Source organism: Symphalangus syndactylus, chromosome 9, assembly GCF_028878055.3.
Source record: "Symphalangus syndactylus isolate Jambi chromosome 9, NHGRI_mSymSyn1-v2.1_pri, whole genome shotgun sequence".
Classification (NCBI taxonomy): Eukaryota; Metazoa; Chordata; class Mammalia; order Primates; family Hylobatidae; genus Symphalangus; species Symphalangus syndactylus.
The window spans coordinates 14,879,599-14,894,324 of record NC_072431.2 but is presented as its reverse complement, the minus strand read 5'-3'; the positions used below and the strand labels follow the sequence as shown (position 1 = coordinate 14,894,324).

At 38.1% G+C, this 14,726-nt stretch overlaps 1 protein-coding gene across 1 annotated transcript in view; it reads right to left on the bottom strand.

Annotated features, from left to right (window-relative positions):
• The window catches only part of FBXO33 (F-box protein 33), a 34,270-nt gene that overhangs the window by 7,763 nt on the left and 11,781 nt on the right, over window positions 1-14,726 (bottom strand). The window lies entirely within an intron of this gene.

The window sequence follows — 14,726 nt, the reverse complement described above, 5'->3', positions numbered from 1 at the left end:
ATGAAGACTCCAACTAGTAAGTAGGAAAAGGTTATAAAACAGCCAACGTAGAACATGTCAAGGAAAACATCACAGGAATTACTAATGGAAAAATCTAATTTTTCTTGACCTTTAAAAAGTTTGTCACTCTGGTAAATCTAATCAACTTGACATGTGATTCCAAACTGTATTTTAAAAAAACATTTCAAAGACAGACATCAAACAAACAAACCACATTTTTTTTCTATTACAAAAAAGATATAACTGTTCTTGTGAGAATGGCTTCCATATTGGACTCCAAAGAATACATTACTAACATATGTCTGCTTTTAAGGTTTTTATCCTTTCTTTATTCTAAAGTTGCTACCATATCCATAAATTATAAAGATGTTAATTTGTTTTTCATAAGTTTTCTTAAAAAGAAAAATAAAAAAATTTAAAGACTTCTAAAAGAATGGATATTTGGCTTTGGAGAATATAAGGTTTTAGATAAAGTAGAAAAAATATGTCACACTCAATTTCTAATAATACTCAGAGGGGAGAGTCACAGTATTTTTCTCCTTTCAACTCAACTTTCATTTATTTGGTGGTATTAAAATACATATGTAAGAGACTTTTACTTCTTCTACAAAGAATTAAACACTAAGGACAACTGCCTTCCCTCTGTAAACAACTATGAAACTAGACAAAACAAAATAATTGTTTTCAGACACTGGACAATAAGCAATATAGGACTGTGATCCTGAAAGATGGGGAAAAAATGAGGTGTGTATTATAATTGCCTCAGATTACGGCCTGGAGAGAGTTTTCAGGTTACAACATAACCTGGTAGTCTCCCTGAGTTGAGGAGACAGAGATTTTGGGGAGTTTGCAGTCTAGAATTTTAGGGCAGAGTACCAGAGACAAACTGTACAGAAAGAGCTTCACAGATTTGCAAAGACTTCATATTACCCAGGTTTTTGGCTGAGTAATGATTTGTACATGTGTGGGGCAAAACTACAAGGCTGAAGAGAGAACCGCTGGAAAGCAGTAGAGTCCACACAGTGGTAAGGAAACATGGCTCACAACTAGGAGAAAAATCCATCAACAAAAATATACTCAGAAATGGCAGATGAAGGATTTAGGGAAAGAACTTAAATCAGCTATTAAAACTATACTCCATAAAACTATTCATCAATAAAAAGAATATGGATTGGAAAGAAAGAAGCATAAGTGTCCTTATTTGCCAATTACATGATCATTTACACAAAAATTTTAAGGAATCTAAAACAAGCTACTATAACTATGAGTTTAGTAAGGTTAGCAAGTTTAGTAAGGTCACAGGATACAAGGTCAATATATAAAAATCAATTGTATTTCTACGTGCTAGCAATGAACATTTGGAAATTAAAATTTTAAAAAGAACTATTTACAGTAGTATCAAAAATACAAAATATTTAGGAATAAGCTGAACAGAAAGTATCAGTCCTATACATTGAAATCTACAAAACATTGTTAAAATAAATCAAATAAGATCTAAGTAAATGGAATACCATGTCTGTTGGTTGGAAGTTTCAATACTGTTAACATGTCAATTCTCCCCAAATTGATCAACAGACTCAACACAATCCTAATAGGTACTATGCTTTACAAGAGATCTCTAGAAAATTTTCATCTTGCAGAACAGAGATCTTATACTCATTGATTAACAGTTTTCCATTCTTCCCTCCTTACAGCCCCAGCAATCACCATTTTATTCTCTGCTTCTGGGAGTTTGACTATTTTAGATACCTCACATAAGTGGAGTCATGTAGTATTTGTCCTTCTGTAACTGGCTTATTTCATGTAGCATAATGTCCTGTGGGTTCATCCAGGTTGTTGCATATAGTAGGAGTTCCCTCTTTTTTAAAGGCTTAATATTATTCCATTGCATGTCTATAACACATTTTCTTTATTCATCTTTTGATGGACATTTGGGTTGTTTCCTTATATTGGCTAATGTGAAAATGGTGCAGTGAACATGGGTGTGCAGATATCTTTGAGATCCTGATTACAATCTTTTTGTATACATGTCCAGAAATATTCCATTATTGGATCATACGGCAGTGCTATTTTTGATGAATCTCCATGCTGCTTTCCATAGTGGCTGCACCATTTTACATTCCCACAGTTGTATAAAAGCTCCAACTTTTCTACATCCTCACAAATGTCTATTTATTTAAAGACAGAGTCTCACTCTGGTTGCCAAGGCTGGAGTGCAGGGCGCCATTTAGGCTCACTGCAGCCTCAACTTCCCAGGCTCAGGTGATTCTCTCATCTCAGCCTCCTGAGCAGCTGGGACTACAGGTGTGTGCCACCATGCCTGGCTAACTTTTTTTGTATTTTTTAGTAGAAACAGGGTTTCACCATGTTGGCCAGGCTGGTCTTGAACTCCTGGACTCAACCAATCTGCCCATCTCAGCCCCCAAAAGTGTTGGAATTACAGGCGTGAGCCACCATGCCCGACCTTAAATTTATTTTTGATAATAGACATGCTAAGACGTGAGTTGATATCTCACTGTGGTTTTGATCTGCATTTCCATGATTAATGAAACTCAGCATCTTGCCATATGCCTGGAGGCCATTTGTATGTCTTCTCTGGAGAAATGTCTTATTTGTCTTTTGCTTGTTTTACAATTAGGTTAAATTTGTTTTTTTGCTATTGAGTTATATGAGTTACCATATTTTGGATATTAACCTTTTACCTTGATAGATGGTTTGCTAATATTTAACTTCCATTTCTCTTTGTTTTTTGGACACGGAGTCTCACTCTGTGGTCCAGGCTGGAGTGCGGTAGCACCATCTTGGCTCACTGCAACCTCTGGCTCCCAGATTCAAGCAATTCTCCTGCCTCAGCCTCCCAAGTAGCTGGGATTACAGGTGTGCACCACCATGCCTAATTTTTGTTTTGTATTTTTTTTTTTTTTTAGTAGATACAGGTTTCACCATGTTGGCCAGGCTGGTCTTGAACTCCTGACCTCAGGTGATCTACCTGCCTCAGCCTCCTTACTTTTATATCACCTTTTTTTTTTCTTTTAGACAGGGTCCTCTGTTTCCCAGGATGGAATGCAGTGGTGTAATCATGGCTTACTGTAGCCTCGATCTCCTGGGCTCAATGGATCCTCCCACCTCGGCCTCCCAAGCAGCTGGGACTACACATGCATGCTACCACACCCAGCTACTTTTTGTATTTTTTTGTAGAGATGGGGTTTTACTATGTTGTCCAGGCTGGTCTCGAGCTCCTGGGCTCAAGCAATCTGCCTGCTTCGGCCTCTTCAGCTTGCTTTTTAATTTTGCTGATTGTTTCCTTTTCTGTACAGAGCTTTTATTATGATGTAGTCCCACTTGCCTATTTTTGGTTCTGTTGCCTTTGTTTTTGGTGTCAAACCACAAAGTCATTGCCAAGACCAATGCCAAGAAGCTTTTCCCCTATGTTTTCTGTGAGATGTTTTACAGTTTCAGAATTTATATTTAAGTCTTAAATCCATTTTGCTTTGATTTCTTGCCATGGTCTACGATAGGATCCAATTTCCTTCTTTTGCCTGTGGATTTCCAGTTTACACAACACCATTTGTTGAAGAGACTATCCTTTCCCCATTTTCTGTTCTTGGTACCAAAGATCAGTCAATCATAAATGAGTGGATTTATTTATGGGGTCTCTCTTCTCCTCCATTGGTTTATACATCCATCTTCATGCTAGCACAATACTGTTTTGATTACTGTAGCTTTGTAATATATTTTGAAATTAGGAAGTATGATGCCTCCAGCTTTGTTCTTTTTCAAGACTGCTCTGGCTATTCGGGGTCTTATGTTGTTCCATATTAATTTTAGTGTTGTTTTTCTATTTCTGTAAAAAATGCCATTGAGATTTTAATAGAGATTGCATTGAATCTGCAGACTGCTTTGGGTAGTATGGAGATGTTAGCAATATTATTTCTTCCAATCATGAACATGAGATGTTTTTCCATTTATTTGTATCTGCTTTAATTTCTTTTATCAGTAAAACAGAAGACTTTCACCTCTTTGGCTAAGTTTATTCCTAAGTATTTTGTTCTTTTTGATGTTACTGTCAATGGGATTTTCTTAATTTCCTGTTGAATGTATAGAACTGCAACTGATTTTTGTATGTTGGTTTTGCATCCACCAACCTTGCTGAAATTGTTTATTGATTTTAAGAGTTTTTTTTTTTTTTTTTTGGTGGTGCCTTTAGTGTTTTCTATATATAATGCCACGTCATCTGCAGACAATTTTAGTTTTTCTTTTCAGATTTGGATGCTTTTATTTTTCTTCCCTAATTGCTCTGGCTAGAACTTCCAATACTATGTTGAATAGAAGTGGCAAGAGCAGGCATCCACATCTTGTTTCTGATCTTAGAGGAAAAGGTTCCAGTTTTTCACTGTTGAGTATGATATTAAGCTGTGGGCTTGTCATACAATGGCCATATATGGACTTCATTATATTGAGGTACATTTCTTCTATGGTTAATTTTTTGAGTGCTATATCATAAAAGAATGTTGAATTTTGTCAAATGCTTTTTCTGCATCTATTGACATGGTCATGATTTTTATCCATTCTGTTACAATGTGGCGTATTATATTTATTGATGTGCATATGGTGAACCATGCCTGCACCCCAGGGATAAATCCCATTTAGGATGTATGACCCTTTTAATGTGCTGTTGAATTTGGTTTGCTATTATTTGTTCAGGATTTTGGTATCTATGTTCATCAGAGACATTGACCTATAGTTTTATTGTTAGTGTCCTTGTCTGGCTTTGGCATCACAGTAATGCCAGTCACATAAAACGAAATTAGAAGCATTCCTTCTTCCTCAACTTTTTGGAAGAGTTAGAGAAGGACTGGCATTAATTCTTCTTCAAATATTTGGTAGAATTCACCTGTGAAGCCATCCAGTCCTGGGCTTTTCTTTTTTGGGGGGAGATTTTTAAAAATTATGGATTCACTCTCATTTGCTATTGGTCTGATGATATTTCATATTTCCTTTATGATTCAGTTTTGGAAGGTTTGTGTTTCTATGAATTTATTTATTCTTCTAGATTATTCAATTTGTTGGAAATGAGGGCTCACAGGAATCTCTTATAATCTTATTGTATTTCTGTGGCATCAGTTGTAATGACTCCCCTTTCACTTCTTTGAGTCTTTTTTCTTACTCTAAAGGTTTGTCAATTTTGTTTATCTTTTCAAAAAGCAACGCCCAGCTTTGTTAGTCCTTACTACTGCTTTTTCTAGTCTGTATTTATTTCTGCTCTAATATTTATTATTTCCTTTCTTCTACTAACTTTGAGCTTTGAATGTTGTTTTTCTAATTCCTTAGGATTTAAAGTTAAGTTGTATGAAATTTTTCTTTTTTTTTTTGAGACGGAGTCTCGCACTGTCACTAGGGCTGGAGTGCAGTGGTGTGATCTCGGCTCACTGCACCCTCCGCCTCCCAGGTTCAAGCGATTCTCCTGCCTCAGCCTCCCAAGTAGCTGGGATTACAGGTGACCACCACCACACCCAGCTAATTTTTTGTAGTAGTAGAGACAGGGTTTCACTATGTTGGCCAGGCTGGTCTCAAACTCCTGACCTCATGATTTGTGCGCCTCGGCCTCCCAAAGTGTTGGGCTTACAGGCATGAGCCACTGTGCCTGGCCTTTTTCTTCTTTCTTAATATAGGACATTTTTTGCTATAAATTTTCCTTTTAGTATTGCTTTTGCCACTTGCTATAAGTTTGGTAAGTTGTTTTTTATTTTTATTTGTATCAAAATATTATTTGACTTCCTTTTTTTTTTTTTTTGAGACAGAGTCTCGCACTGTCACCCAGGCTGGAGTGCAGTGGCCAGATCTCGGCTCACTGCAACCTCCGCCTCCTGGGTTCAAGTGAATCTCCTGCCTCAGCCTCCTGAGTAGCTGGGACTAAAGGTGCATGCCACCAAGCACAGATAATTTTTGTATTTTTAGCAGAGATGGGGTTTCACAATGTTGGTCAGGATGGTCTCGATCTCTTGACCTCGTGATCCGCCCGCCTTGGCCTTCCAAAGTAATGGGATTACAGGCGTGAGCCACTGGCACCTGGCCTTGACTTCCCTTTTAATATTTTAATATTAATATTATATATCAATTAATATGACTTCCCTTTTAATATTTATTGACTGTTTAATTTCCACATATTTGTAAATTTTCCTTTTATTGATTTCCAGTTTTATATTATTGTGGTCAGAAAAGATATCTGACATGATTTCAGTCTTCTTAAATTTGTTAAGACTTGTTTTGTAGCCTAACATGTGATTTATCCTGGAGAATGTTCCACCTGTGCTTGAGAAGAATGTGTATTCTGCTGTTGTTGGATAGAATGTTCTGTATGTGTCTGTTACAGCCATTTGGCCCATAGTTTGGTTAAAATCCAGTGTTTCCTCACTGATTTTCTGTCTAGATGATTTATCCATTGTTGAGAGTTGTGTCTTGATGTCTTCTTTTATTATTGTATTGTTATTTTTCTCTTCAGGTATGTTAATATTTGCTTTACATATTTAGGTGCCCTGATACTGGATGCATATATATTTATAATTGTTTTATCTTCCTGACTGACCCTTTTATCATTCTATAATGACCTTGTCTCTTGTGTCAGTTTTTGACTTAAAGTCTATTTTCTAAGATATAAGTGTAGACACTCCTGCTCTCTTTTAACTACTATTTGGATGGAATATCTTTTCTCATTCCCCCGCTTTCACCCTGTATTTGTCCTTAAAGCTGAGTGTCTTATAGGCAGCACATGGTTGGATCCTGTTTTTTATTTAATTCATTCAGCCACTCAATGACTTTTGTTGATGGAATTTAATCCATTTATATTTAAAGTAATTAATAATAGGTAAAGACTTACTATTGTCATTTTGTTCGTAGTTTTTTTCATTCCTTTCTTCTCTTGCTGTCTTCCTTTGTGATTTGATCATTTTTTTGTAGTGCTATATATTTATGTTTTGTGTATCTACTACAGGCATAACTTGGAGATATTGCAGGTTCACTTCCAGACCACTGCAATAAAGTGAATTTTGAAATAAAGAAAGTCACACAATTTTTTGTTTTTCAAGTTAATATAAAAGTAATGTTTGGCCGGGTGCGGTGGCTCACACTTGTAATCCCAGCACTTTGGGAGGCCGAGGCGGGCGGATCACGAGGTCAGGAGATTGTGTCTTGTCCCAATATCGGATGGCTACTCACTGATCAGGGTGATAGTTGAAGGTTGGAGTGACTGGCAATTTCTTAAAATAAGACAATGAAGTTTGTTGCATCTGTTGACTCTTCCTTTCATGAAAGATTTCTCTGTAGCATGCTCTGCTGCTTAATAGCTTTTTATCCACAGTGGAGATTGTTTTCACAATTGGACTCAATCCCCTTAAACTCTGCTGCTACTTTATCAGATAAGTTTAGGGAATATTCTAAAGCCCTTGTTGTTATAATTTCAACACATTCACAGCATCTTCATTAGAAGTAGACTCTAATCTCAAAAACCACTTTCTTTGTTCATCCATAAAAAGCAACTTCTCACGCATTCCAGTTTTATGATGAGATTGCAGCAATTTAGTCAAATCTTCAGGCTCCACTTCCAATTCTAGTTCCCTTGCAATTTTCACCACACCTACAGTGACTTCCTACACTGAAGTCCTGAACCCCTCAAATGATCCATGAGTGCTGGAATCAATCTCTTACAAAGTCCTGTTAATGTTGATATTCTGATCTCCTCCCATGAATCATGAATGTTCTGAATGGCATCTAGAATGGGTGAATCCTTTTTATAAGGTTTCCAATTTACTTTTCCCAGATCTACCACAGAAATAACTATCTATGGCAGCCATAATCTTATAAAATGTATTACTTAAATGATAATATTTGAAAGTCAAAATTAACTCTTGGATCCATGGGCTGCAGAACAGATGCTGTGTTCACAAGCATGAAAACAACATGAATCTCCTGGTTCCTCTGCACCAGAGCTCTTGAGTGATCATGTACACTGTCGATGAGATGTAATTTTAAAAGGAACCTTTTTGTAAGCAGTAGCTCTCCACAGTGGGCTTAAAATATTCAGTAAATCATGCTGTATACAGATACGCTATCATCCACGCTGTGTTGTTGCACTTACAGAGCACAGGCAGAGTAGATTTAGCATAATTCTTAAGGGCCCTACGGTTTTTGGAACGGCAAAGGAACACTGGCTTCAACTTAAAAGTGACCAGATGCATTAACCTCTAATGAGAGTCAGCCTGTCTTTTGACGCTTTTAAAGTGAGGTATTGGCTTGTCTCTAGCTATCAAAGTCCTAGATGGTATCTTCTTGCAACAGAAGGCTGTTTTGTCTACACTGAAAAATCTGTTTTTACTGTAACCACATTCATCAATGACCTTAGCTAGATCTTCTGCAGCTTCCACGACAGCACCTGCTGATTCAGCCTGCATTTTCATGGAGGTGGCTTTTTTCTTTAAACCTCATGAACCAACCTCTACTACCTTCAAGCTTTTTCTCCTGCAGCTTCCTCACCTCTCTCCGCCTTCACAGACTTGAAGAGCATTAGACCCTTCTGCTGGATTAGACTTTGGATTAAGGGAATGTTGTGGCTAGTTTCATCTTCTACCCAGACCACCAAAACTTTACCAGCAATAAGGCCATTTCCCTTTCTTATCACTCATGTGATAGATGGAGTAGCACTTACACTTTCTTTCAAAAACTTTTCCTTTGCATTCACAACTTGCCTGTTTGGTACAACAGGCCTAGTTTTTGGTCTGTCTGGGCTCTTGATGTGCCTTCCTTATGAAGCTTAATCATTTCTAGCTTTTGACGTGGAGTGAGAGACGTGGGAGTCTTCCTTTCGCTTAGCAATTAGAGGTCACCGTAGAGTTAATAGGCCTAATTTTTTCTTTCTTTCGTTTCTGAGACAGGGGCTTGCTCTGTTGCCCAGGCTGCAGTGCAGTGGTGCAATCACAGCTCACTGTAGCCCTGATTTCCCGGGTTCAAGTGATCCTCCCACCTCAGCCTCCCAAGTAGATGGGAACACAGGTGAACACCACTATGCCCAGCTAACTTTTAAAATATTTTGTAGGGATGGGGTCTATGTTCCACAGGCTGGTCTTAAACTCCTGCACTCAAGTGATCTTCCTGCTGTTGGGATTAGAGGTGTAGGCAACTGTAATTGGCCTAATTTCAATATTATTATCTCTTACGGATTTGGGCAGCTCAGTGTGAGGGCATGACATGGAGGAAGGGCTGGTCAGTAGTCAGAACACACACACAATTTATAATTAAATTAGTTATTTTCTATAGGTGTGGTTCATGGGGCGCCAAAATGATTACAATAGTAACATCAAAGATTACTGATAACAGATCACATCAGCTATAACAAGAGTGGGCTCAGTGTGGTGGCTTACACCTGTAATCCAAGCACTCTGGGAAGCCAAGGTGAGGATCTCTTTAGCCCAGGAGTTGAGGCTGCCATTAGCCATGATCATGCCACTGCACTCCACCCTGGGTGTCAGAGCAAGACAATTTCTAGAAAATGATGATGACAACAACAAGAACAACAAAGATATAACAAGAAACACAATGTGAGCACATGATATTGCACAAATGGTGCCAATATAGTTGCTTGATGAAGGGTTGCTACAACCTTAATTTGTACAAAAAAAAACAGTATCTGTGAAGTGCAATAAAATGACGCATAATAAAACAAGGTATGCCTGTGTGTTTTTGCTTTATGATTACCATGTGGCTTACATAAATGATCTCATATATATAATAGTGCATTTTAAGATAACAATATAATTGTATGCAAAAACTGTACAAATTTGCTCCTGCATACTTTGCTACTGATGTTCTAATTTATGTATTTTAATATTACATATCCACCAATTAATTATTGGAGTTATTCTTCATGCTGTTGGCTTTTTCTTTTTTTGAGACAGAGTCTTGCTCTGTCGCCCAGGCTAGAGTGCACTGGCGTGATCTCAGCTCACTGCAACCTCCGCCTCCCATGTTCAAGTGATTCTCCTGCCACAGCCTCCCAAGTAGCTTGGTTTACAGGTACCCCCTACCATGCCCAACTAGTTTTTGTATTTTTAGTAGAGACAAGGTTTCACCATGTTGGCCACACTGGTCTTGAACTCCTGACCTCAGGTGATCCACCTGCCTTGGACTCCCAAAGTGCTGGAATTACAGGTGTGAGCCATGGTGTCCGGCCTAATACTGTTGGCTTTTAACATTTATACCAGAGTTACAGTGATTTATTAACCAGTAGTACAATACAACATTATTTGTTTATATATTCACTAGTGAGTTTTTTACTGTCATGTGCTTTGTGTTATTGTTCCTTTGTTTCATGTTGAAGAACTCCCATTATCAGTTCTTGTAAGGCAGTTCTAGTAATGATTAAACTCCTTTAGCTTTTGTTTACCTGGTAAAATCTTTCTCTCCATTTCTGAGGGATAGCTTTGCTGAATACACTATTCTTGGTTGACAGTTTTTTTTTTTTTTTCTTTCAGCACTTATCTCACTTACCTTTTGTCTTTGATTTCTGACAATTTGATTATAATATGTGTTGGTTTAGACCATTTTGGGTTCATCCTGTTTGGTATTCTTTGACCTTCATGAATCTGAATATCCATTTCCCTCACCAGATTTGGGAAATTTCCACTCATTATTTCTTGAAACAGCTTTCTACTCCTTTTCTACTTCTGGGATGTCCATTCCTTATCTTTGCTTGATTGAGTTCCACAGCTTCACTCCTTTTCATTCTTTTTATTTTGCTCTGCTAACTTGATAACTTCAAATGACCTGTTTTCAAGTTCACTGATTCTTTCTTCTGCTTGATCGATCATCAACTGCTCAGTGAACTCCTGTAGTCAATTTTTCGGTTCAGTTAGTGTATTCTTCAGCACCAGTATTTGTTTCTTTTTTATTGTTTCTGTTTGTTAATATCCTTACTTTGCTCATATATTCTTTTCCTGATTTCATTTAGTTTTCTACCAGTGTTTTCATGTAACTCAGTGAGCTTCTTTAAGAAGATTAATTTAAATTATTTGTAGGTAATTAATACATCCACCTTTTTTTTTAATTGGTTACTAAAGAATTATTTTCTTCCTTAGATTGTGTCAGGTTTTCTTGATTTTCCATGTTGCTTGTATGGCTGCATTGTTGTCTGTGCCTTTGAAGAAACAGTACTTTTTCCAGTCTCACAGAGTACTGTTTGCTGTAGGGGGTACCCACCCATTTCCCTTTATTCCTAGCTGTCACAGGCATCCAGGCTCCACCAGTCCTTTAGTACGCGGCATGAATTGAGACGGAAACCAGCTCTTTGGGTACCACACTGAAAGTTTAGGGACGAGGCTCACTTCATTTCCCTCCTAAAGGGAAAGCCTCTGTTCTGAGCCTTTTCCCAATCTTGTAGAACAGTGCCATCTGTAGGAGGCCACTCACCCTCCTTTTGTTCTCAGTTGTTCCAGGCATCTGGGCTCTATCAGTTTTTCAGCACTGGATATGAGGTGAGGCAGAAATTGGCAGGGGTGCACTGAAATGCCAGGAGGCCAGATGGCCAAGTGCAAGCTCCATTCTTTCCTTTCCCAATGTGGGAGAAGTCACGGGTGGTCCTCTTTGCTCTGAACTAAGCTAGTTTGGGGGAGAAGCTGATGTGGGCAAAGTGAATTTGCTCTCCTTACCTATCATGGTTTCTCAGTTATGTATGTGGCTGGGGTGCTACAACTTATTAACTGGATTCTGCATTTCTTATAAAGGTATTTTAGTACAAGTATTGTTATTTATTTATTTTGAAACAGAGTCTTGCTCTGTTGCCCAGGCTGGAGTGCAATGGCATGATCTTGGCTCACTGCAACCTCCACCTCCCGGGTTCAAGCAATTCTCCTGCCTCAGCCTCCCAAGTAGCTGGGATTACAGGTATGCACCACCACGCACGGCTAATTTTTGTACTTTTAGTAGAGATGGGGTTTCACCATGTTGGCTAGGCCGGTCTTGAATTCCTGACCTCATGATCCACAAGCAATTCTCCTGCCTCAGCCTCCCAGGTAGCTGGGACTACAGGCATGCACCACCATGCCTGGCTAATTTTTGTACTTTTAGTAGAGATGGGGTTTCACCATGTTGGCCAGGCTGGTCTTGAACTCCTGACCCCATAATCCACCCGCCTCGGCCTCCCTAAGTGCTGGGATTACAGGTGTGAGCCACCACACCTGGCCCAAGTATTGTTATCTTGATGTTTCTATGGGAGAGCAAAGGCTAGGACTTCCTACTCTGTCATCTTGCCCTCATGACAGGATTTTTGAGTATGTGAAAAAATACATGATATAATCAATGGAAAAAGGTATAAAACCATACACAGACTGTTATCCCAATTTTGTAGAAGGATGCATCACATTGTACCCAGTGATCATATCTGGTGGGCTTTTTCATTTGTAATTTTCAAATTTTCTATTATTATTATTTTTTTGAGACGGAGTCTCGCTCTGTCACCCAGGCTGGAGTGCAGTGGCGTGATCTCGGCTTACTGCAAGCTCCGCCTCCCGGGTTCATCCTCCTGCCTCAGCTTCCCGACTAGCTGGGACTACAGGCGCCCGCCACCACGTCTGGCTAATTTTTTGTGTTTTTAGTAGAGACAGGGTTTCACCGTGTTAGCTAGGATGGTCTCGATCTCCTGACCTCATGATCTGCCCACCTCAGCCTCCCAAAGTGCTGGGATTACAGGTGTGAGCCACTGTGCCCGGCCTCAAATTTTCTATTATTACAAGCACATATTACTTAAGAATTCAGAAAAGCATGTCAAATTTGCTTTATATAGCCTTTAAGTTCATAAGAAATTTACTTAAAAATCATTAAAAAAATTAACAAACTGCGACTGGGCGCAGTGGCTCACGCCTGTAATCCCAACACTTTGGGAGGCCGAGGCAGGTGGATCATGGGATCAGGAGATCGAGACCATCCTGGCTAACAAAGTGAAACCCCGTCTCTACTAAAAATACAAAAAATTAGCCAGGCGTGGTGGCGGGTGCCTGTAGTCCCAGCTACTCGGGAGGCTGAGGCAGGAGAATGATGTGAACCTGGGAGGTGGAGGTTGCAGTGAGCTGAGATCATGCCACTGCACTCCTGCCTGGGTGACAGAGCGAGTCTCCGTCTCAAAAAACAAAACAAAACAAAACAAAAACAAACTGCATCACAGTAAAACTTAACAAGTTAATGTAAAGATACTCTCTGGAATAGTTCCAGCTATACAATAATTTAAAATGTTCTAGCAATGTTAGAAATATGCCATTCAAAGGAAACTGAACAAAAATTCTAATTGCAGCAACGAAATGGTAATAATCCCTTTACAGTATGGTACACAATACATGCACAAACTTTCCCTACATATGTAATGAGAGATATACTTTTAAAGCCAGAAGATTTGTGGGATTATCGAATTCATTCCTCTCCTGTTGTAGATGAAGAAACTGAAGTGACCTGTTTCAGACTACAACACTAAAGTACAGCAAGGAAAGAATCGAGGTTTTAACTTCCACTAAGTGATGTTTCTTATAATTAAACCAGGTGTTTGAATATAATGGTTTTACTCAAGTGATAGGAAAAATTATAACTCACGTATTTTAGCGCAGTATAGGATGAACATTTGCAAAAAACGCTTTTAGGTACTTATTTTTCAATTCAAAATGAAACTGTATTAAGTGATATGGAAAACAATAATTAAGTTTAAAAGTTAGAAAAACAAAAAAAAAATGACAACTCAAGGGCAGCTTTCAAATATATGGTGTTGAAATTAGATTATAGACGACATGCTAAAGCCAAGGAAACTGCATATAGCCTCCAGGTGGCTCATTATTGTTTCATATAGTAAAGAGACTGAAAAGAACATCTAGGCAGCAATACTGCAACAGAACCTACTGGGCTGTGGTAATAAATAGATATCTCATTTTGAGGCCAGGAGACTATACCAGTAATAAATAAGGGAATTGTGCTACATAATCCTTTTAACTAAGGTGAACTCAGTAACCTGAGTTTATTTACTCACTCATTTATTTATTGTTGAATATCAAGTGAATTAAAGAAATCAACAGGGTTATTGCCTGCAGAATGTCCACAAATAACACTTGCTTAAAAGACATGTAACAAAAAATACTGGAAAAATATTACAGTTGGCTAGAAAGTTTGTTTCATCTTAATTCTTCAAATTAATGTACTTTGATTCCTATGGTAATATTGATAGGATATAACCTATTTACTAGTCCCTATGTAAATCCTAAAATGTGTTGTGAAATATCACAAAGTCATAAACAGTGCTTGATAATCTTTCTAAAGCATGCAAAAGGCCATATACGATCATCAAAAGAGAATGAATTTCTTCTACTTAATTTTGTCCTTCTTTAACAGTATTTTTAAAAGTAATGAGTTCCAGATCTAGAGCTAAAGCACATCCTTAAGCACTTACAACTTAGAAACAGCATACAGACTGCTCTCCTACTTTTTGCTTCTTTAATTACTAAAATATATTGTGTGCCAATGACATGAAAAGTTATGGTGGTTAAGTTCTAAATATCTGTGGGCTTATTAGATTCTTGGAGTAGAAGTAAAGGTTTTAAAAATAAACTTGGTTTTAAAAATCAGATGATACCAAGGAATTACTGATAACTCTGTTATTGATGATATTGTGGTTATACATAGAAATGTCCATAATTTTCAGACCT